At 39.7% G+C, this 26,007-nt stretch overlaps 1 pseudogene; it reads left to right on the top strand.

Moving 5' to 3' along the window:
* LOC131830205 (ubiquitin-like FUBI-ribosomal protein eS30 fusion protein) overlaps nt 1-23,308 on the top strand; it is a 47,449-nt pseudogene extending 24,141 nt beyond the window's left edge.
* The last annotated feature ends 2,699 nt before the right edge of the window (nt 23,309-26,007 follow it).

Raw genomic sequence — 26,007 nt, forward strand, 5'->3', positions numbered from 1 at the left:
GTGAATTAGAGATATAATCGCTTGTTTCACTGAAACTGTACAAAGTATATCATTCTGTAAGTAGATCGTATCTGGTGTTTGGGAATCTGTTTATTATATAGATATTTTCAAAATATCTTGACCTTCCTTGTAATTTCGTATAAGGGAAATACTCCTTGACCTTCATATGTAATTTCTGTTTCTTGTCACTGATCTATTGGATAACCTATTTTTTACTGCTAATCATGACAGAATTTAATTAAAACACATTAAAGGGAAAATCCCCTACCTTATTTCTTGGTTGAAGAATGCAATCCAACCGATTTCATTTTGTGATGAAATTCATTTGTTCAGGTAGAATATGCAGACTTAAATGAGAGAAAGAAAAAGGGAAAAAAGGATAAGCTTAAGCATTTAAACTTTTTATTTTCTCAATCCTTATAGATGAAGAAAGCACATCTTTAGTCCCTTGAGCCCTGTAGTTTTTGGTGCCAAAAATTCCACTCCTCCTTCCTCCTACTCTTCTTGACATATATTTAAAGCAGCCAAATGCAAAAGGAACTCATCATATCTTCACAAGGGGAGGAAGCTGTGCATTCCCTTTACTGTATCCTGCGATATTTTTAGTACATTTAAAGAACAGTTTTTGACAATAGCAAAATAGGGCTCTTTGAGAACTAGTTATTTAAACCCCTGCTGAATGTATCCTGACAAAAATTAGAGAGTTTTATTAATTAGATAGCCTGAGGAGAGAATTAAATCTTGAATCACCACCCCGTGTGCCAAAATAAGTTGAAATCTTCAAACTTAGCCTTGTAATTAGAAGGTCCCAGTGAGAGAGCCAGAGTATTCACTGTTCATATTGAAGAACCTGGCAGGCAGCACGTGTTAGTGAGAGAAGCTGCAGCAGCCAGTTCAGGACAAAGAAAAAATGGGTGTCATTGAAAATATGTATGCCTGACTTCAATCTCCAAGAAACCAGGACAGGGAGTTAGAATTTACTGCTTTGAAAAACAGGAGCCTGTGACATTGTCTTCCCAATTTACACTGAAACATTTGTGCCATTTTCTGCACAAAGCCTAAAAAAGCAAAGTTTAATTGTCCCCTTGTTTTCTTAAGGATAAAAAGGTCAGGATGAGAAACCAATGGAATTCCTTCCCAAACCTCAGCAGGCAAAATTTTTATCTAATAATTTGTACTGGAGCTCTAGCGATTTTCATGCAACTTCAAATATTCTCTAGAATAAAGAACCATGTTGTAACTTCCCATAAATGAGAATGCTTACTTTTCAAAAATATGACACTTTTCAAATCATTTGCATTTTAAAGGTCTAAGGAATTTTAATCACTGATCAGTTTTAACCCACGTTTCCTGCATGCGAACATGAGCATACACCCTCGACTTTGCCATCCTCATAAAAATTCTCTCTTAAGCTCTTGCTTTCATGTGTTTTTAAAATGGCTCAGCTCCCCTGCAGCTCTCATCAGCCTGCTTTCCCAAGTGGTCTCCCTGCTTGGAAGATGAAAGGCCCTCTTCACCTCAGCCAGGGCTCCCACTTCCGCTTACAGACTAGTGGAAAAGAACTTAAAGACGGAAAAGGAATTGGGTAGACAGGCTGACCTTGAGCTGGCGTGATGCATTTCCTTACTGGGGCTTTTCAGTTCTCATGTGGTCTTTATTCCCATTGGGAAAAGCCACCTGCTATTCAAATTTCTTTAATTAAAATAAATTTCATGGCTTTATATCTACCCGATTGTTATAGAGTATAAGAAACCAACTTATTTCATGGCATAATAGTTTTGGATTCTGGAGTCAGGCTGCCCATGTCCGGATCCCACCTCTTTCCCTCCTTAGCTGTGCAGTCTTGAGCAAGTTACTTAACCTTTCTGTGTCCTGTTTCTTCATCTATAAAATGAGAAATATGGTTTCTTTAAAATGGGAAATAATATTATTTATTTCAAAGGGTTGTTGTAAATATTAATAAGTAGGTAGGCATACAATATTCTATAAGCATAAGCTAAGATTATTTTATATATCCCTTTTACTAACATAGTAAAGATATACAGTTAGGGCTTTTAATGACATTTACTGCCTTCAGGATTGAAACCACATAAAAATTCCATGACATCTACTAGCTCATTAGTATTGGCCATTGCTACAGTCTGAGTATTTTTGTCCCCCCATCCCAATTCATATGTTGAGATCCTAACTCCCAGTGTTGATGGTATTAGGAAGCTGGGGTCTTTGGAAGGTGATCAGGTTAAAGGCAATGAATAAATGCAATTAAGCAATAAATGCCTATTAATGTGTTATAAAAAAGACCCCACAGAGATCCCTAGCCCCTTCTGCCATGTGAAGGTACAGCAAAAGCTCAGAAATCTGCAACCCAAAAGAGGGCTCTCATCTGACCATGCCGGCATTCTGATCTTGGACTTCCAGCCTCCAGAACTGTGAGAAATAAACTTCTGTTGTTTGTAAGCCAGCCAGTCTGTGGTGTGCATTATAGAAGCCTGAAAGGATTAAAGCAACCATTTTGACAATTACTAAACACTTGTCACATCCACAGCAAATGTTCAATCGACTCCATTTCTGCCACGCATAGCTGGTGGTTAGGGAGGGCCACAAGGCTAGTTTCCTTATGAATGAAGATATGGTATTCTTGCCAAATAAAAGTCAGAAAATGCATCTCTCAAGTAATATGCAGTCAATAATATTTAAGCGATTCTCATGGAACTATGTGCCATTACCACTAATAAGCTTTTACTGGGTGGTGATTGTGTGCTGGGCATTGAGCCAGATGCTGTGGACACTGACAGCCATGACATAGTCCTTTACAAGAGGCATAAGATCTAGTTTGAAAGACAGGATATATTCATCAAGAGATAAATAAAAACAAATGGCAGCACAAGTTCAGTACAAAAGTAAGTGGAGCAGATGATCATGCTCCAGAAATTCTAAAGGAGTAAGAGGTTATTCTGGGTTTGAGCACTTAAAAAATATCTTCCTACATAAAATACTGGAATTCAAACAAAGTCTTAAAGATGAAGCAGAACTTTAAACAAGCAGAAAAAAGCAGGCATTTCAGCGGTCAAAGAGTTCAATGTGTTTCAGGCACAATTGGGGAATGAGCTGGCTAGTTTAGCTGGATCAGGGTGTCCTAGCCCTTCATCAATGGTGATTCCCCAATTTCACAGAATATGTATTTCTCAATCTAATTTGAACTTAGAGTCACTGAAAAATTCCATATTTCCCCGTGGAAGGCACTATCTCTCACATCTACATAGTTACCAACGGAACGGAGCAGTTCATAGCATGCTGTATTTAACCTCCTTTGCAACTATTTTTTTCACTTGTCAGTACATCCAATCAGATGGATGTTGGGGAAAGTTGGAAGGGAGACTTGATTCGGCCCAAGACTACAGTAAAATTTCCCTTCCCAAAAGAAATATACAGTTCTTTTGCTGATTCTTACTCCTCTTCATTCTACTTAGTACTTAATCAGAAAAGCAGACCATGTAGAGCTAACAGCAAGTATAGCAACTTTTCATACATTCCTCTTACTTCACAATGAAGAGACAGTCACAGATTCATGAGAGAAGAAGAACTCATAGTAATTATTGGCAAAATCAAGACTAGAACTCCAGACTGGGAGACAAGAACCTAGTCTCTGTACCAGTTTGATGGTATGCATTTCTGTATGCAAAAGGCAATGGTAGAGCATATAAAGGTATGATAGATATGATACTCATTTATATTCATCTTGATAATCAGTAAATCAATGCTTAATGTAATTGTTATTTTTAGTGAGTAGATGACTCCTGCAAACTTGATTTTACTTTCTGGTTTAACTGTAACATTAAAAAAATTTTTTTTCTCAATGTCTATCACTCCAAAGAGTATTTTTCCCTTCACAGAAAATCTCAATGCCCACTCAGCAAAACTGACACATGAATAATACTGGTGTTGAGATCTGTCTCATTGAATATTTTATAAATGGTAATGATTAGGAAGTGGGAGCACAGTGCCATTTGTAAGCCTGAAGATAAAAGTCATGTTGTAGATAATTGAATTCTACCCAGATGGAGCTAAATCCCAACAAGATATATAAGGCTATGTCAGTGGGTAAAGTGACAAAGTAGTTTTAGTATGGGAAAATGTAAGAATATCCATTAACAAATAAAAATTAAAGTTAAAACATTTGGAAACCATGATTTACAAGAAGGTTAGTTTTATCTATTAATATCTTATCAGAAAATTATTTAAAGTGAATTGAAGGCTATTTCTTGTAATTGTACAACTTGACAAGCAAAAAGGCCAAGAAGTGGATATAGTAGGGATAAATACAGGACATGAAATGTTATCATTTCCTTGCATACAAATGCTATAGCCTCATCTGAACTGCTTCATGGACTTCTTATCATTGAACTCCCAGAAAAAGCGAGTCCATTTGGAAGGGCCTTGCAATCTTACTAATCATTGTTTCCCCAAAGTTCTTGGCACATAACAGGCTTTCAAAAAATGCTTTGTAAAATGAACCCTTAGGAGACCTGGTATAAGTTAGAACAACTGGATGGTGTAAGCAAAGGTATAGTGGCAGATTTGGAAAAGATCAGTCTGAAGTTAGAGGCTGAAGAGAAATTAGAATAAAACCACCCAAATGAATGGACTTTCCCTACCCAACAAAAAATTCAGTATATAATAAATATGAGGCATCCTTTGATATTTAAGAGATGAATGTAAGAATGTAAGTCAAATAAAAGGGATTTGCAAAGCATGCAGTAAATTTACATATTCATTACTTCACAAAGTACATATGTTGAAAATGTATATGAGCTCTTTAAAAAGGGTTTAATATAACATAAAAACTATATTCAAGCAAATAAGAATGTTTAAGTGTCCTAAATTTCTGAGATTGATACAATTGTCGAAAAATTATGCTCCAACTCTCTCATAGCATAAATTATGTATAGTGCGAAAAACATTAGATTTGGAATCAGAATAGCTGCATTTAATTTCAGGCTGTTACCTACTAACTCTATGACCTTGCACAAGTCACGATTCCTCTAAATATCATTTGCTCACCTGTGAAGTGGGGATAATGTCCCCTTGTGGAATCAGGGAACAATAAATATAATTATGTAGTTGAATGTATATTCAACACAAACTGATATATCATATATAAGGTATGAAATGATTTCTTTGTTCCTCTAAGATATTGAATACTCAGATGACCCAAGGTGACACCAATGGTTTGACAATTCAATATCCATAGTTTCCATCTATCAAATTTCCAATTGACATATCTGTTGGGAATAAACTCATTTTATGACAGTAGTTATCTCTGCCATGGGTACTTCGGACAAACACCTACCTTCATTCTGAGAATGCAGGGCTAGATGGCCAGGAGATAGGTAGGGAAAGATGAGGATTCTGACGTCCTTTTAAAAATGCTTGAGGAGATTAGAAGTCCTAAAACTTGGCAACCCTGGCATTTCCATGGCATGAGCAGATACAAGTGTTGGTATAAAAATTGTTGACTAAGAACTACATTTTTCAGAGCTAAATCAGACCTGCCAGTGTCCCGGTGCCTGAGCAGCAGCTCCTCAGGAGGCCTGGCTTTTTGGAGACAGGTAACAGAGCAATAGGGTTGTTTTGTTCCTTTCCTTAAAGATTACATTAAAACTATAATGTTAAGTGGTAAAAAGGAGTAGCCCAGCTTTTAATGGAGTCAGGATTATTGACCCCATGCCACCCCATTCAAACAGCCATAAGTCTGGCTCTGTAGAACACAGGCAAACAAACACAGACTTGCTGTAAACTACTTACTGGTTCCCAGAGAGAGCATGCAAACTGATTTTTGATCATTTCACTTGTCTCCTCAGACTCCTTCAGGACCCTGGTTCTCAACCTTGGCTGACAGAAGAATCACCTGGGAAGCTTTCAAAGTGCTGGCACATAGGGGATATTCCAAAACAACTAAATTAGAATCTTCGGGGTGGGATCCGGGCATTGGTATTTTTAAGGCTCCCCAGATGATTCTAATGGGGGCTGAGGTTGAAAACCACAACTACAATAGCTTTCCATTCCCAGCTGAATCAAATCCGTGCTCCTGAGCTTGGCACTTAACCCCTGCCACACCTTGAGCCCCATTTACGTTTTCAGGCTCATTTTCCTGTACTTCCGTTGCACTAGCCTTAGCAGTCTATTAGTTCTTGCAAGGTTTAACTTGCTGATGCAGATCCCAGTGTTGACTTCCACTTACCTTATCTTTCTCTTTCGAATTCCATTCATCTTTCAATAGCCCGTTCAAAGGGCAGTGCTTTTATGAAGCGTTCCCTGATCCTTTGGTGTGGTGTTTTTGGAACATGCCCACAAACCCTTTGACTCTCCCACAAAAGGTGGAGTCTAATGCTTTTCCCTTTGAAATATGGGCTAGCCCTAGTGAATTGATTCCAGCAAATAATGTGGTAGAAGTGACTTTTAAGTAAGGCTAGATTAGAATTAAAAAGTAACAGCTTGCACATGCTGCTCTCTCTCAACACACAGGCCAAGACAGAGAGGCCTGTAGAGGGACCAGAAAAACACAGTGAGATGCCTGAGAAGTCCAGCTGTTCTAGCACACCAGCCTTCTGAGTCTAGGCAAGCGTTCCCAGCCAGACTTGCAAACAAATGAATCTTCAGTTGATTTGAGCCCCTAAGCTTGGAGCCTTCCCAACTGAAGCCCCAGACATCATGAAGTAGAGACAAACTGTCCCCTGCTACGCCCTGTCTTATTTCCTGACCCACAGAATAATAAATGGGTATTTAACAATGTCACGTCTCAGGATAATTTGTTACACAGCCATTATCATGGAAATTCTCCCTTTTCTAGCTCATTTTATCTCTGCTCCACATATGGAACCTAACATAGTCTCTTACTATTTTTATTACTAAATATGTTGAGTCTCCCATCCTAGATTGCTAGAAGCTTGATGGCAAAACTCATAGTTTATTGATTTTTGTGTCTTCCCCAATGCCTTGCCTTAAAATGTGTTCAACATGTGAGTGAATTTGTATGTAACCTCTGGCACAGCCAAGCATTAGCCTTACTAAGACATCCTTCTGTTTCCACTTCGTTCCAAACTCCTGACTCTAATTGTCAATTACGTTCACCTCATTTAATTAAATTAAAGGCCTTGTATTATGTCGACAATACAAAGACAATAAAAGGAAATGTTGAACATAACTGAATGTATAATAATGAATGATAGCAACATGCAGACATGTAGCTAATACAATACAATAATATGTATGAATTAAATACGTATGAATATAAATACAAATACATTATTGGTCTGGTGTTAACTTTTCTAATCCTCACTCTAGGGAACTGGTGAATTCTTTGCTCTGTGGTGAAGGGAATGTTTCTGACTTTTTCTGGTCTGTATCCCCTTCTTTTCTTGAGCTGGTTGTGTATCTCTGTACAGGGTGTTTATGTCCCACTTTGTGCTGAAACGTTGATTCCTTATGAGGATTTCTGTCAAATGTAAAGAGTTGTCTGTTTTTAAAAGGCAACACACACAGCATGATAGGAAAAGCCTGGACAGACTGGGTTGAAATTCCCTGTTGAAGTTCCAGTCGGCTCATCTGCCTCCGGCAAACACCTTCACATTGATGTTATTCAATCCCCTTAACTTAAAGAGGGCGAAGGGAAATACTTACCTTATGGTATTGTGAAAAATCAGTGAGATGAAATAAAGTGACTAGGTAGTGACTGGCACCTAGTCGGCATTCAAAATTGGCAGGTAGCTTATCGATTCCCTTACACTTTCTTTCTTTCCTTTTTTTTTTTTTTTTTTAAATAAGATTTTATTTATTTATTTGTCAGAGAGAGTGAGCACAGACAGAGTGGCAGGCAGAGGCAGAGGGAGAAGCAGGCTCCCTGCCAAGCAAGGAGCCCAATGTGGGACTGGATTCCGGGACGCTGGGATCGTGACCTGAGCCGAGGCAGCCGCTTAATCAACTGAGCCACCCAGGCGTCCTTCCCTTACACTTTCAAGGAAAATTTACTTAGGTTTAGAATCATTGTAGGGGTGTCTGGGTGGCTCAGCGGATTAAGCAGATGTTTGCCTTCCGCTCGGGGCATGATGCCACAGTCCTGAGATCCAGCGTCGGGCTCCCTGCTCAGCAGGAGAGTCTGCTTCTCCCTCTTTCTCTGCCCCTAGTCCTGCTCATGGTCACTCTCTCTCCCTTAAATAAGTAAAATCTTTAAAAAATTTTGTTTTTGTGTATAAAGAAGTTCATTTTTCCTCCAACGAGCTCTACCAAGTGGTGGCTAGAGCCATGACTTGAAAAAGTCTTTGGTCTCTCTGTCTGTTTCTCTCTCTTTCAGGCAATCTCCTTTCTTTTCTCCCTTTCTGATCTGCTAGACTCATGCTAACCTAAACTAAGATAGTGTTATTTCAGTCTTTGATATGTTGCCATAAAGAGAGAAGTTTTGTGGTAGGATGTAATCTAAAAAGTGCTACCCTACTGAGCAGATGTCTTTGGTTCCATAATATGTCCTATGTTATAATTCTAAGCATTCCCCTGGCTGTAGTTTTCAGAGCAGAGATTAGCTATATAACAATTTTATTACTTCTATGAATAGATTTCAAATCAATTTTTTAAAGTACAGGCCCAAGAGATCAGTACCAGCTCTCTCTCTAAATCTCAAATCACCAAGTGAACTTATTGAAAGGCAAACTCTGACTCAGTCTTGGTGTGCCCCAAAATTCTGTATTTATAACAAGCTCCTGGGTGATGTAGAAGATGCTGTTGTTCCAGGACCACATTTTGGGTTACTGAGATCTAGATTACAGCAATAGCCTCATTCCTAGGCTCCCTGCCTTCACTCTTGCCTGTATCAAAATTGATGATAAGACAAAAGTAAATTAAACTTAGAATACAAATCCGATCACATCTATTTTGTACCCCCATTCTCAACCCCATCCATCCTAACATTCTTGTCCATAGTCTCCTATAATTGTCAAGATGAAGTCCAAATTCCTTAGCATGACTTAAAAGGCTTAAGATCCCATTTCTCCTTGCTTCTACTGCAATTTTCTTCTCCACTCCTTCATGCGACATATGTTTGATAAGTGCTACTATAACACTCAGTTCCTGGCCGCAGCTGAGAGCTTGCAATGCCCTTGGCAGATCAGTCTTACTGCAAAAACTTTTCAGGTGCTACTGCTTCTGCTTTGAACGTAATAATCCCTCCCTGTTCTGACTTCACTGGTTATAGCCTCTTCGTCATTCAGGACCAAACTTGGGATCACCTCTTCTGGAAGACCTCCCTTTCCCCCATTAAATATTCCTTCTATACAGCAACTTATTTGTAATGTCTGCTTTGCACAGTGCTGGAACGGAGTAGGAGCTCAGAAACGACTTGTATGAATACATAGCACTATGGCATTATATTGTAATGGACTGTTTATTTGACTATTTCCTCAAAGTAAATTTCCTGAGGGCAGGAACCATTATTTATCTTTTATCTCTAGTGGTTCCAAGGGAACTCAGTAAATATTTGTTGAACATATGAATGAATGAATGAATGAATGAATGCATAAGTGAATTAAAGGTGATCTGAAATCCCCGAGTCATAGATATAAGCACAGTTATGAATGGATTAAAATGTTATAGCAGAAGAAAATAATAAATGCCAGGACTCAGATATGGGCTGGAGACAAATAGGAAAGATCAATGTTTAGATTTTTAGGATTCTGTGAGAAAAAAGTAAGAGTGCTACGGGTAAAATTCCTTGATATTGAGGTTTGGTAGAAGATGAATGCAACTGTAATTGTATAAACAAAAAACAAAACAAAACATTACAAAAAAAAAAAGCCTCTGGAACAAAAACAAAGAGAAGTTCAGCCAAAACCAGTTTTCACAGTTCCCAGATGTTCTGCTAACTCTCAAAAATTCTCCAGTTTTTAAGTAGTAACTACCTACTAGAGTGGCTGAGCAAATGTGTTATCAATTAGGGAGTATTTCAAAGGGAGGACCAAAGAGAGATAATTTGAGCACATCTTTTATTGAGCCACAATTATACCCACATGTACACAAGAATTGTCAGAAAAGACAGTGAACATGTATTTTGTACCTTCCTCTCACTCTTGACATACTGTGTCTTGAGAATTTCCATGTGTAGGATTCTACATGTAGAAAAGATTATTTTCTGGTGAATGTATGCTGTTAAAACAAAAGAGACCTGTCCTTGCCCTCCGTCCGGGTGGTTTAAATTAACAAGAGACATGGCAAACCAGACAAACAACAAACAAAGCCATAGTGCTAGGATCAGGGTAGGCACAGGCAGTGGTGGAGCCTCGGTGAGGACTTTTCATCCCCTAGCACATCAGGGAACGCTTTCTGAAGTCTGGCAGCAAAACAAAATAAAACAACCCTTGCAATTAAAAAAATCAAAGAAAACCAACCAACCAACACACAACAATCCAAACGAACCAATCAATCAGACGAGAAACCCAAAGGTGGTTTAAAAAAATCATCCTCCAAGTTCTCAAACAAATTTCTCAAAGGAGCTCATTTGAAGGCTACAGATTTCTGGAAGCAGGTTATTCCCAACGCCTCCCCCTGCCCCCTCTCTCCACCCTCCTTACCCTTCTCACTTGGTTTTCCTTCTTGTCCCTCACCTTCTGTCCTCCCTCCTCTTTCCACCTCCAATCTGATTCCCGCATCAGTAACATGCGTGGCAGCCAGGGCGCACGAGGGAGGTTAGATCTCAGTTGGAGGGCAGGGTTGGTGAGAGGCAGATCCAAAAGCAAGGGCTCCAGCTCCAGCTCTGAGTCCCCGGGAGCCTGATGGCGACAGGAACCCCCACCTGGTCCTGGCAGCCAGCCAGGTGTGAGTCTGATCTTCCTCAGCTCTGATGCAGGGCCCTCGGTACCTGCAAGACAAACAGGCCCAGTTTCGACAGAGATCACCTGGGGAACAGAAGGTGGGAAGATCTTAGAGGGTCCCATCCCATGAATTACCAAAACCCAGGCACGAAAACACCATCTTGGCCATCTGTGTGAGCAGATTAGAAAAGTCTAGGCCCTCCTGGGTTATCCACTGAGTTTCTATTTATGTACATTAATATTTTTACATATTTTGAAAAAGTTGTTTAACTTTCAGCATTTTAAGTGTGTTAAACCTTTATGTTCAATGATGAAAAAAAAATCGATGAATTCTGAACCTTAAAAATAAGATTTTTACCTACCTAAAGACCAAAATGGCGATGTCATGTCATTGTGCTACCATGCATCTCAAAGAGTAACTTTTGTTTACTGGATGTTGGCAGGTTATTCATCATGATGGAAAGTTTACAGGTCCTCTGTTCTCTCTGAGCTCAGTTACAGCACAAACAAAGGGTAAGTAAAATGCTTTCTGGGAAAATGTAAATATAAATAGAACTGCTATAGAATTTCCTTATCATAGAATACCATAAAGAGGGCTATTTCATTTCCAGTTTCTCTTACAACTGGGGACTGTTAGTGTAAGGACTATTCCTTAGAAAACAATTTTTCTTTTCATACAGAATTCTTTTTTTAAAATAGAGAATTCTTATAGAATATGGATAATAGTTCAATCCATGAAATGAGGCTACATCCCTGAGAGAAGAGTATTTAGAGTGAGAAGGAGAAGAGTTGCCAAGGCTACCATCATGGGGAATGCACTGATGTGGGGTCTGACAAGGATAAAATGATACCTATAGCTGGTAGGAATAGTCAGGGAACTAGGAAAGAACCAGAAATTAATTGTGTAAATCAGGGAGAACAGAGTTTTAAGAAAGTTGAACATAATGGCCACCAGTTCTGCATTTTCAAAATATTAATCCTTGAAATTAGTTACCTCTTAAAATTCACTGCTTGGGGAAAAAAAAAAAAAAATCACTGCTTGGAATTCAAGGATTGTCTACCCAAGAATGTCTCTCCAAGATTTAAAAATATTTTAAGACTAGGCTTTTATTTTTAAAGCTGTCACAGTTAAACAGAAATAAAGGAAACAGGGCAAATTGTTTTAATAAATGAGAGGTTCCCTCTTGTTAATACAACTTGGTTGTATTAACTCAAGGTTTTTATACCCTCTCCTTCAAGTTTCTTTGACTATCCTCCAAACAGAGGAGCTCTTGAGAGCCTCCTGAGCCTCCTGTTTGGAAAGTAGCCTGGAGGACGCCTAAGTAGGCTGCAGAGGCTGGGGAGGGAAGCAAGTAGGTGAAAAGAACCACTGGTGCCCTGCCTTTTCCCTTTGGATCAGTTTCCTTTTCTTCACCCACAATTACTCTCCCTTGAGACTCTGACACTCCCACATGGCTTTCACCATATGACCTTGTTATGTTATGTTATGTTACATTGTTTTCATATCTTAGCTGTTGTAAATAATGCTGCCATGAAATGGGGTGCATAATTTAAAAAAAAGAAAAAAGAAAGTGGTTGTTTTTTTTTTTTTTTAAAGCTTTGCTTTCAGTTTTATTTTTACATCTCTCATTCTGTTTCTTTGTGAGCAACTAACTTAATCACTTTCATATTGCCTGACTCCATCCATCCTGAGAAAAGTTCATTGAGACAGGTGATTGGTTAGGAAAGAAAAGGAAAAGAAGGGAGAGAAAAGTGCCCACCTTTGTGACTAAATTGATGGTCATCTTTCCGTTGATAATACAGGTAGAACAGATGTACAGTAGAACAGATGTACTAGTTACAAATGATAATCTGGGGACTCAGTGTGTGTAGACACCCCACCCCCATCCACGTCACCCGGCCGTATTCAACAAACTGATCTTGTTTGATTCTTGATCCCAAAGCCCTTTGTGCAGATCATCATACTGTGGATGTCAGTAAAGCATTGCTTTCTTTTCCCTTCAGTGAAGCCCAGGTATTAGATTAGGTGAAGGTGAGTTTATCCTAATGGCTTATTATTTTTGCTGGCAACACTCTTCTTGATAAAGCGTTAAAGGTGAACACAATTCTGCTAGCTACGCAACACTGCTTCATCACTCAGTAACTTGTTTACCTATGCTGATATAAGTAAATCTCGGTACACATTTAGTTTCCATCATCCCCATCAAGGGAATTAGTTCAGCTTTTATCACAGCATGTGCTGACCAGTGTCAAAGCGACTTACGATCTGGGATCATATTTTTTAAATTCTGGACATGTAAACCAATAACCTTTTAATTTTTTCATCTCAGATTTGCTCATCCCATACGTCATTACTCAAAATGAGCAAAGGCTAAATTTTGTCTCATGGAACCTTTGAACACCACGTATCTGTTTACATGTGAAGCTCCTGCAATTATTAAAACCAGATGCTATCCAGGATCCTCATGGAAATAAGTCTTTATGGGTAGCTAAATTTTCCAATTAGATGAAGCTTTATTATTCTAAGCTAAGAACTTTATTCTACTGATCTTAGTTGGAAACTTTGGAAAATAGGATTTCTATCCTGTTTTCCTAAATAAAAGGTCATGTGATTATTTAGGAACAACTTTATAAACACCAGTAAAATCCAGGGATCACTTGCCCCTGTGCTAACTGGCCCTAGACTGATGTGCTTTCATATTAGTAAACGGGAGTTGCACTGCTTTTCTGTATTTTCCTTGTTATCATCAGCCCTTGTCTTCTCCTTTTATTTTGCTACCTCAAATCAATCATGAGATTAGAAGCTAGATTATAAATCTTAATAGAATTGTGTATATTAAATATCCATATTGTATAAAATGCTGATTTTTTAATAAACATGGCATATCTTTCCTTTTATTTAGGTTTGTTCGTATTTTTTTGTCTTTTCAGCTTTTATTGAAATTCCAATGTTAACATACGGTGCAATCTTAGTTTCAAGGGCACAATTTAGCAATTCAATATTTACATTCAACACTTGGAAACACTGATTTTTTAAAAAAATGAACAAGCTTTGCTGCAGAGTAGTATTTCAAGCAAGTTGCTCAGAGGCCTTTTTGCTTTCCTCCCATGCTCTGTGCATGTGCCTTCAGCTGGCTTCCCTGGCGGGGCTGCGAAGGAAACAGAGGAGTGACTAGAGGATAAGTAGCATCTGAATAAATGAGTTAACCCTGAAGGCAGAACTCTAAGAATCAGATATATGACATTCCTTGGAATGTTTCAGTCTCCAATGCCCACTTAGAAGCATGGATGTAGAATCTACAGATGAGGGATGGGGAAGAATTAATAAGGGAGGAAAGAAAAAGCACTCATTTTGTGTGACTTTAGTTACTACTATGCAATGATGGCTCAATTACTGTCACGTATATGGTATTCTGTGGGATTCAGATGCTCCCTGGAAACTGTATGTTTGAGAGATAGAGATAGGAGACAAGAGAGAGACAAAACCATGTTGTCAGTGAAAATTATAAAACATACATTCTCAACAGAAGTGAAAACTGGCTCTCAGGAGGAGAAAATCCTATTTTTATGTATAAAGCACAGATAGGCATATACAGCAGATAAACAGATATATAGCATATGTGTGGTATTAAAGTTTCATAGGGAGTCGTATAGAAAAAAATATTTAAATAGACTCCTTGGGTGGAGTGACAATATGAGAAAAAGGTTGAGACATGCCACTATAAAACATGAAATCTGAGACTGGCTCCTCTGAACGAAGGACAAAGCCTGGGCTGCTGGCAAATGTGGGCAAGAGCAGCAGGGCCAGTGGGTACCATTATTCATGTAACCACAGACAGCCCTGTCTTCCTCCCTAGCTTCCTTTCTCCTATTCACCCACACCACACCCTTTACTCCAGGGAAACCACCTACCTTTCTCCAAGGTGACATTCTATTTCTTGATGCTGAGCCTTTGTACCTGCCAGTCCTTTGGCCTGGGATTCTCTTCTCCCCCTTTCTTACCTGCTCTTTCATCCTTCAATATCCAACTCAAGCATCGTCTGGTCCAGGAAGGTTTCCAGATATGTGCAAAACAACGACAACAAAACTAACCAACCAACTAAAAAAAGCATGATAAATTGACAACAGAAATGTTTTGCCATTGAAGGTTGCTGACTTTGAGCCAAGGAAAGATGCAGTAAGAGACAGAGCCATATGATGATGTGCCGAAGTGTTCTGGGTAGAAACGAATACCCTGAAGTCAAAGCAGGTCATCAGACTCATGAAATGTCTCTGTGTAGCTGAAACCAGCACAAAGAAGGGAAGTCACAGGAAATTAGGTGGGAAAGGTAATGGGGATCATATTATATGGGGCACTGTAGTGTTAGGACTTTGAATTTTCTACAAAATGTGATGGCAAATTACTGGAGAATTAACAGCAGGGTGTAGTATGGGCTGACTTACGGATTCAAGTCCTCCCCATTGGCTCCTATAAGGAGAACTGATGGCAGAGTTACAAAAATCAAAGCCAGGCAGAATGCTCACAGGAGAGCATAGGGAACACACCGATCACTTGGACTAGCATGTTAGTAGCTTAAATGGGTAAGTAATGGCCTAGAGTCCTGTGCCCCTTCCATTTTCCTGGAAATGTAGAAAACTACTCCCCAAACTACAGACCTCAGTTCAAGTACTCTAAGGTCTAGAAAGCTGGCCCAATCACCCCAGACTGAGGAGCATCCCCCTTCTCAGGACTCTCACAGCTCTTTGCATGTTCTTCCAATTCTGCGCTTTCCTTATTCCACTGTAGTACTTACTTACATATCTTTCTTTCATATCAGTCTGCAAGCTCTAATGCTTACTTTTATGTGTCAACATGAGTGGGCCATAGGGTGTGTCCAGGTATTTGGTTAAACATTATTTCTGATATGTCTGTGAGGGTGTTTCTGGATATTAATATTTGAAGTGGTAGACAAAGTGAAGCAGATCACCTTCCCCAGTGAAGGTGGGCCTCATCCAATCCCTTGAAGGCCTGAACAGAATAAAGGGCTGAATAAGAAAGAGTCCTTTCTCTCCACCTGACTGTCTTTGAGCTGGGCCATTGGTCTTCCCCTGCTTCTTGCCTCAGCTTCACACTGGACATTATCTCACTGGATCTCCTGGGTCTCCAGCTTGCTGATGACTTCAGGTCTTATACTTCTCTGCTTTCTTCTCAGATTTCTTATGGTAAACCTCTCTATATCTAGAGTAAATCTCTATATCTATACCAATTTCTTACAGAAAATCTCTCTAAATATAAATCTATTCTATATCTAGGCACTCTAGTGAGTCATCACTTCAGAACTTTACTCCTTAACAGATTTCCTTGGCATAGTTTTGGTGTGGGCATCCAGTTTTTTTTTTTTTTTTTTTTTTTTTTTTAATGTGCTCAACCAGAAAGGCCACGTGCATGTGGTTGTGGCAAAGTTACAGTTCTGTGGTTTCATGTTAGTTACCTAATAATTACTGTGTACTTAGTACCACTTGCTGTATGTTACCAAAACTAAAGATCTTTACCCCAGACTTCAAAACCTGTATTCGTTTTTTAAAAAATAACATCTGATGGAAATTTAAAAAAAATAATAAGTCTATATTTCCATATCCTATTTGCTCTGTTTCTCTGGAGAACCCAGACTCATACAAGCTCCTTGAAGGAAGGCTATTTAATCATCTTGTGCTATAGGCTAAATATTTGTATCTCCCCAACATATGTTCATATGTTAAATCCTACTCCCTAATGTGACAGCATTAAGAAGTGAGGTCACTGTGGGATGATCAAGTCATGAGCATGGAACCCTCGTTTATGGGATTAAGTGCCCTTATGAAAAAGACTTCAGAGTCCCTCTCTCCTTCTGCCATGTGAGGACACAGTGCCTATGAATCAGGACACCAGATCTGCCAGCACTGTGATCTTAGAGTTCCCAGCCTTCAGAACTGTGAGAAATAAAATTCTGTTGTATATAACCTACCCAGTTGACGGCCTTTTGCTGTAGCAATCTGAATGGACTGAGACATTTTGACACCTATAAGGCCTAAGACACGACTAAGCATATAGTAATGATAGCCAGCATCAAGCTTGCACAGTGTGCTTCAGCATCTTTTAAGTGGTATTTCATTTGAAAAAACAAGGAGATGAGATAGGTATTCTCATTACCCCATTTTCAAATGTAGAAACTAAAGTACTGGGGGTTTAAGTGACTCATCCAAGCCCATAATACTGGCCATACAACTAGCTAGAAAGTAACCGCAGTACTGTCAAACTCATCTCTTTAAAGACTGAGGCTTCTCTTGTAGCTGTTTTCCCACTCTACCATAATAAATATTTTGTTCTTGAGCCTTGGAGAGAACCCAAATTGGTTTGAGATTAAAATTCGATTGAGTGAAATTATCAGTAATTACATAAACATCTTGTTCAGTCTCTAGTGACACATCCTAGTGCCTCTCTGCTATAGTTTTTCTGGTAAAAGAGGCACTGGTTTTGGCCAAAGCTCTCTGAGGCTGAGGATCACAAGAGTGCCCTTCTTGGGTTTGCCAGGAGTATGGCAGTGGAGTAGGTCAGCCTCAATGGGCCTTCAAGATCCTTTGGAGCAAATACACTGTTGATCATTTTCAACTAAAATTGTCCTACCCTCATCGATAGCTGAAATGGCTGCAGGCCTACTGTTAGTTTAATCAAAAAGCATTATGGCTTATTTGTCTAGTTATAATAATAAATCTGTATTCCTCTATTCACACAGACATCCTTTGAAAGGATCACTTGTGCTTTTAATAACTAACTAAATATGATCGATGCACAAAGCACAATGACCTATTGGACACCGCCACCTCAAAGCATTTTTAGAACAAAGCCAAGTGTAAATGAATACACAAACAAGCAACCTACTAAACCCACAACTTTGGCTTACCTACCACAATGTGCTGATGAAGGTTGGCAACCACCAATGTGCAAACATTTTCCCAAGAGAGACACATGGGAAGAACCACCGTCTGCCAAGCATGCTCAGTGAAGATAAGCCCAATGATTTGTACACAGAGAGCTTCTCCCTCTTCAGGCTGACAGAATATTCTTAAAATTATTTAGCAGAATTTTTACCTTCTCTCTTTTCTCCTGTAAAAGACATGGGTGTCTCTTTGTTTTCATCCCTTTGTTTTTTTTCCTTGGCTGACACTGGGTGTTGGGCTGCTCTAGAAAACTAGTCAGAAGAGGTGCGTTCCTTTTCTCTTTTGGCTTACACTGTGTTACATGGACAGCCTTGCTCTCATCACCTCCTTCCTCCCACCCACTCCTCACCTGTGATTTCAGAAAGCCTATTGTTTTTATGTAAATCTTAGAAAGTCTTAATGAATTATTCCCAAACACCACAGCAAACATTAAGAATACAAAATACTAGCAGGGAGGCTGCGACTTTCAGGCTGTGATTTTGCTCAGAATCAGTGGGCTCATTTTTCTAGTCTTTGTTGTCCTTTCAACATACGCCAAAGAAATCTCTGGTCTTAAAGAGACTGCTGTGTTTGCAGATCAGAGGGGGAGGTTCACAGTGTTATTCTGAAAATGGAGGAAAACTCTCTTCCCAAGGCTAACGCACCACAGATTTTTATAGTGTTCCTTGACAAGTGGGATCTCATAACTTGTAACTTTTTTTCTATTGGTCAGGGTCTTTTGTGGCCGGGGACACAGAAAAAAAGGGTAGAAGGGATCGAAGAAGGTATAGAATCTGAGCTGGAAATGTACCTACTCATGGAGGGCTGGCCCATGTTGGGAAGTTGGTAAAAGAAGGAGCCTCAGCTGTACTAGCCTCTCCTTTTAGAAAGTGCCCTCTTTTGTCCTCCCCATCCCAGAGGTGTCTCCTTCCCATTCCTCAGGTTTTCTCCAGCTTCCCTACCAAAGCCTCTTCTTGAAGTCAATAGAAATTATGACAGAGAGGAATGCTGGAGACAGTACTCAAATATAATCAGCTAAGTCCTAGTCCCAACTTTACCATTTACTACTGGTTTGACTTAGGGCAAAAGATTCAAATCTGGCCTCTGTTTCTTCATCTATAAAATGGGGATCTCTTCCAAGCTCACTTCACAAACCTATTTTTAGGATTGGGTAAGAAAAGGTTTGGTGTGTTCTACAAAATTTAAGTACTGTGCAAATATGAGACATGATCAATTTCTACTTGATTATCTTGCACGTGGTACTCAGTGGATACTGTGAATGATTGCTAAATGACTGTACTGTCTCATTTGACAAATGTTATCATTCTGAGAGATTTCTGCAATTCCACAGGGGTAAATCTGGCATAATTGGAAAGGGAAACTTAACCACTAAAGTCATTCTTTCTCAATCAAACTGAACAATCAAGTTGAATAATCAAATTGCGTTGTTAAAATCAATTATTAGGTACCATGGGGCTGGTACATGGTTAGCAACCTCAAGCTGAAGACCAATCTCATCATCTTAATGGGGCTGGTGCTGTAGTCGCTTACGGATCCATTACCAAATAGTTCTAACCTTGTATGGGTTCCATTATATACCAGAGAAGCTGGAAAATAAAACAAAACAGTAAGTTACATTTCTAACATTGTCTTGAAACCATGGCAGGCATGTAGCTTATTTGCCAATCAGTAAGTAGAATGCACAGTGAGGTTTGGACCCAAGAGTTCAGTGCATAAAGTAATGCACAGGGGCCCTGTGGCACGCACAGTGGTGAAGACATCTGGGTTTTCAGGAGAAACCATGGAAAATTTCTAGCATCCCATATCTTGATTTGCTTGACTGAGAAATTGCTGCATTTGACAGTCTACTTAGAAATGACAAAATGATGTCTTCTTCCATTAGGGGTAATAGGAAATAAGAGTCAGATACTACAGCAATTAAGGACAAATAAAATTATAGATTGCATCCTTGAACAATACCAGGGTTAGGGACACATAACTTTTGACTCCCCCAAAACTTTGCAAGTAGCCCATTGTTGACCAGAAGCCTTAGAGATAACATAAACAGTCAGTGAACATGTATTTTGTATGTTATATTATATACTGTATTTTTATAATAAAATATGCTAGAGAAAAGAAAATGCTATTAAAATCATAAGAAAGAAAATGCATTTACTGTACTGTATTTATTGAAAAAAATGTGGGTATCAATGGACCCATGTAGGTCAATCCTGTGCTGTTCAAGGGTCAACTGTATTTTTGTAAAACAAATCTTGTGGCAATGGAAAATTCTACTTGCTACCTCATCTGTCTTGAAGATGGTTCCATATCAATGCATGTAGATTGATCACATATTTTTTAACCTTACTTTTAAGGTATATTGTGTTTCTTTTCTACTTAGGCAACTCCATATATCATTGAAAACTTGGAAAGAAGTTCTTTTAGTAGCTGCACAAGATTTCATTGTATGTATACACCACGATTTATGGATCCATGGCTTCATTTTTACACATTTCTGTAACACATTTTTGCTATACTAAAAACTCTGTGCTAAAAATTCTTTTGACATTTTGAATTATTTCCTACAAAATATCCATCATCAAGTTTTATGTTAATACTTTCAGTCATTTCCATATTCCATAGACTTAAATTTAAGAAAAGAAAAGCTTTCCAAAGAACATTCCTTAAACTAACAATCCTTATTTATAGGAGAAATTGGAAGTGAAGTATTCTCCTTTTATAGCATCCTACAATATGAATTCTACAATAGCTTTCATTAATATTTATAGTTTTCCAGAAAATATTTTATTTGCCCTTTGTTAGACTCTGCTATAGGTGAGTTCAGAGAGAAGAGAAAACCTATAAACTTTCTCCATGCTGGCTGCCAGGACCAGGTCAAGAGTCTTGACCCCATGGGCCTCCTTGCTAAAGGAGTCTAAGCTTTAGCTCCTTCTTCAGGAGCTACCTCTCACTCACCTTACCCTCTCTCCACAACCCAACCTGCCTTCACCCTTACATTCCTACCCCTCAGGAGACTGGGCCTGCCGGAACAAATCATTCCTGGAAGGCTAAGGCCATAGGCCAGGTGTCAAAGTCACTGTGTGAATTTCTGGAGAAACAGATATTGACAATGCCATTGAAATGAACAATCTAGAATTGCCTGGGTGCCTCAGTCAGTTGAGTGTCCGACCCTTGGTTCTGTGTGGGTAGTAATCTTGGGGTTGTGGGGTCATACTCTACAATGGGCTCTGCACTCAGTAGGGAGTCTACTCAAGATTCTCTCTTTCTCTCCCTCTGCTTCTCCCTCCATTCACCCCCACCCCTCTCTAAAATGAACAAATAATTTTTCTTAAAGGTTTTATCTATTTATTTGACAGACAGAGATCACAAGTAGGCAGAGAGGCAGGCAGGGGTGTGTGGGGGGGAGCAGACTCCCTGCCAAGCAGAGAACCCAATGTGGGGCTCCATCCCAGGACCCTGGGATCATGACCGGAGCCGAAGGCAGAGCCTTAACCCACTGAGCCACCCAGGCGCCCCAAATAATCTTTTTTTAAAAAATAAATGGTTTGTCTCCCTCCCAATCCCATCTTGTAAACCCGGTGATTCACAGACCTGGGGATAAAAATATATGTATATAAAAAATATATGTTTATAAAAAATAAAAAAAAAAAAAAAAAAAAAAAAAAAAAAGTAAAAAATAAATGGACAATCTGACCATCAAGCTGGTTATCAAGATCCTTCTGGAAGTAGTACAGTCAGGCAGTAAAAACACTGAGCTTGTTGTCATGAGGCGAGATCAAACCCTCAATATTTGAAATCCTTAAGACACTGAGAAATCCTTTGTCAAAACTGAAAATGAAAAAGAAGAAAACAACAAAACAGAAGAAAGCATCATGGTGAATAAAATCTTGCTTGTAGCAATTTAAAAATTCACATTATAGATGATTCTCAAAATGACCTGCAGGCCTTTCCATTCCATTTAGCCACACTATCCAAGTGTCCTACAATAAATTTCCATATTTTTTAACTTTAAAAAATTAGAATTAGAGGGCATCTGGTTGGCTCCGGTTGGTTAAGCCTCTACCTTCGGCTCAGGTCATGATCCCACGGTCCTGGGATTGAGTCCCACATCGGGCTGCCTGTTCTGTGGGCAGCCTGCTTCTCTCTCTGCCTCTCTCTCTGTCTCTTATGAATAATTAAATAAAATCTTTTAAAAAATTAGAATTTTTAAAAATTCTGCTCTGTGGGAGCAGTCTGCCGGCGCTGGCGCAGGGTGTGGGAGAGGAGGAGTGAGGACACAAGCAGGAAAATGAGGGAGAGAAAATAATGACACGATGATAAAGAGGGAGGAGTTAAGCAGCATTTGGCATCTAGATGTCTTCCACAGACTTCTTTGAACAACCCTGTCTTTTGTAGGATAATTCTGAGAAATTGAAAAAACAAAACAAAACGACAACTTGCAGGGTCTCTTCATTGTTTATTTGGTTGATTGGGTTCATTTTTGTTTGCTGATTTGTTTTTGAATTTCAAGGGTCGTTCTTTTCTATTTTGTTTTGTTGTAATGACCACAAGCTTTCGGTGGATTTTCTTTCAGATAAAGCATTTCTACTTCTCTTCATCTCCTTTTGTTTCCCTGTGGCAGATGCCGCAGTCGCATCGCTGGTGGCATTGATGTCAAGGCTGTCATGATCACAGGCCACTCATGAGGCAAGAGTCTGACTGAGTGGAGAAGCGCTCTGGCCTGCGGCTCTGCCATGCTGTAGCACAGAGGCTAACTGGCTCTCAGGGAAGACTTCAAATGTAGGGTTTTATTGGAGGGCGTTTTTTTCTTCTACCTTCCCACTCAGAGCCTTCCTCTGACTCTATCTTCTCTCAAAGTGTCTATATTGACGACAAATAAATCTCTACCTCCTGTCTTGACCTCTGTCCCTGGCTTCCTCACTCTCCCCTGCTGTCTGAATGTTTTGTATTTTGTAAGCCAAGGCGCTCTTTTCTATGTCTTCACATGTCTGAGACTGACAGGCACAAAATTAAGCAAGTTATATCTGCTCATTCACAAAACTTCAAATTTAGCTCTTTCCCAATTTCATCTTCAAGGTAGCGGCTGTGGTTGCCCCAGTTCAGCCACTGACGTGCAACTCTATCCATGCCCAGGAACTGCACACCCTCGAGGTGACCAGCCATGTCCCCCTGACCAAGGCTCATGTAGCCTCACTGGAGAAGATTGCTCCAGAAGATCAAGAGGTGCTCCTGGCAGGCACGCCCCTCGAGGCTGAGGACACCCTGGGTCAGCGTGGAGCAGAAGCTCTGACCACCCTAGAGATAGCGGGTCGCATGCTTGGAGGAAAGTCCATGGTTTTCTGGCTCATGCTGGCCAAGTCGGAGTGCAGACTCCCAAGGTGGCCAAACAGCAGAAAAAGAAGAAGGCAGGCTGAGCCAGGCGGTGGATGCAGTTCAACTTTGTCAATGTCATGCCCATCTTTGGCAAGAAGAAGGACCCCAAGGCCAACTCTTAAGTCGGTTGTAATCCTGGCTTTCCCTGATAAAGACACTTAGTTCAGTCAAAACAAAAACAAAAACAAAACCCACATCAAATTTAGCATATCACATTTAACCGTTTTTCCCCAAACCTGGACTTCTTCCTGAGTTTTCCCATTTTTCATAAATGCCAGTCCTACCCTGGATCCACAGGGAATCTAAATCATTGTTGTTCCTTTCTTTCTACTTTCTGTATTCAGTTTGGAAGCAGGTGTTTTGGATTCTTACTTTTCCGCCTTTTCTGGATCTATATACTCCCCAGAAGCTCCCTACCACCATCCTGGTTTGGACTTTTTACTATTTTCATCAGTACTGTTACGATAGTTTCTTGGTTTACTTTCCCAACCACAAGTCTTTAATCTGTCTTCTATATTGCTGCCAGATTTCTTTTCTGAAGAAAATGTAAAACAGGAGTCTGAGGGTGAGAGCCTATCCAAAGTCAGATTTGTCTGCATTTGCTTGGTAATTGCATAAGGAACTCAAGATTTTAAAAGGGTATGGTCACCAGAAAAGTAGGGAAATTCTCCACAGTTGTGGTAGGCAGCTTTTAAAATGGCCGCGATGATCTTTCCTTTCTGGTATTCATGCTCTTGTATAATTCTCTCCCCTTGAATGTGGGCTGGACCAGCTGACTTGTTCCTAACACATGAATATAGTAAAATGATGAGATGTTGCTTCAGAGATTCATTGACCAAAAAAAAAAAAAAAAAACTATGACTCATCTTGCTGGATCTCACTCACTCTGTCCCTCACATGCTCTGAGAGAAGCCAGCTGCCATGTTGTGAGCTGCCCCATGACAGGCAAATGTGATAAAGAACTGGTGTCTCAGGAAGAGACCGAAATCCTGCCAATAGTTATGTGAGTGAGCTTGGAAGTAGAATCTCCTCCAGATGAGCCTTGATATGACACCACAGTCCTTGCCAACACCTTTATTGCAGCCTGAGGAGGAACCCTGGGCCAAAGGACCCAGCTATGTCATGCCTTGACTCCTGACTGACAGGAACCATTAAATAATAAATGCTTATAGTTTTAAGCTGTTGAGTTTGGGGATAATTTATTATGCAGCAGTAGATAGCTAATACAACAGCTTAGTGTGTGTGTGTGTGTGTGTGTGTGTGTGTGTGTCTCCAGATTTTATTTTATTTTATTTTTAAGTAGGCTCCACACCCAGCATGGAGCCCAACACAGGGCTTGAATTCATGACCCTGAGATCAAGACCTGAGCTGAGATCAAGAGTTAGACACTTAACCAACTCAGCCACCCAGGTGCCCATATCCAGATTGTTTTTTAGCTTTCTCCTCTCCCTCTACATCACATAGTAGGAGCCAAGGGGGCAATGGGCTGTGATAATTTTTGGCAAGGCCCTGAAGAGGAATAGCTTGCTGCCTCATGGACCAAGTAATAGAGTGTGACATATGATGGGAGGAGTCTCCCCTTAGTAAAGGAAATGGGAGGAGTTAAATGCGTCAGTGGCACATCAAAATCAGGAGACTGGACTATGACTTGGGTGCCTTTTCTTCATCAGAAAAGAGAGGTGATATCATGGCAACAATGCAGGATACATGCAGCCATTGTTGGGGTCCATCATGAGGAAGTGGAGAGAACACAGGATAAGCAGAAAAAAACAATTAGAATTACTTATGATACACTCTGGAGTCTTCTTGAATGATCTGAAAAGAGCTGCTACCAAAGCCGGAAAGCATCCTGTTTCTTCTGTACCATTAGGCCCCAGCTCATTTTCCATGTAGGTGGAAACACAGAAAATACAGACCCAACCTGCTTCCAACGTGTCACTTCACTACTTCTGTTGCTTGCTTTTGAACACCCCAACATTTGGCTTCTGCATCTATTCCCTGTCTTCATTTTAGTCAAAGGGATGTGCTCACCCTCTTATAATGCTCTCTATTCACTCTCGCTAGACTTCCCACTGAATATGACTGCCTTTTCCCTTCTTATTGAATGCCCATCCACTTGCAAAGCTCAAGGGAAATCCTAAATTCTATATACCAGCAAAATGATTTAAACAATGTATCTGTATCTGCCATGAAGTTACGGAATATCAATCTACTAACTGAGTATATATGCCAATTTATTTAGAACACAGCTGACATCGGCTGGACGTTCTCAGAGATACACCATATATGTATTGCATGGACACTCCCCTTAAAGACTCTCAATCTTATTATAAAGACAAAATCTTCCCCTGTGAAGCAAACAGAGAACACAGACAATATAAATATATTCTTAATCCTTCTAAAGCAAGTCAAGTTGCTGCTTAGACATACTTACCTCTTGAAAGGAGAGATTAAAATGGTTTTTGTTGCTTCACAGTAAATTTCTCCTTCCACCCTCAACTTGACATAATAAATGGGAACTTTTAGGTTCTAGTGATGGCACAGATTGTTGTCTGGAAATTAGTCCTTACTTGAAGCTCACTAATCAGAATTCTTCCTGTTGAGTAACTCAATTCTACTGCTCTCAGCTGTCTGTCACCAAATCCAGATGTCTGCATCTCAGAGAGGGGTCAAAGGGAGCAGAGGTAGTGTCCGTAAACTAACTTGGTCAACATATAAATTTAACATCATAACTTGTTATGTGATGCCTGCCAACACATTAATACAAACTATTTCCTAGGCCCTTCCCCTAGGCCCATATGAATTAAAATGCAGAAAGTCT

Source organism: Mustela lutreola, chromosome 4 (genome assembly GCF_030435805.1).
Source record: "Mustela lutreola isolate mMusLut2 chromosome 4, mMusLut2.pri, whole genome shotgun sequence".
Classification (NCBI taxonomy): domain Eukaryota; kingdom Metazoa; phylum Chordata; class Mammalia; order Carnivora; family Mustelidae; genus Mustela; species Mustela lutreola.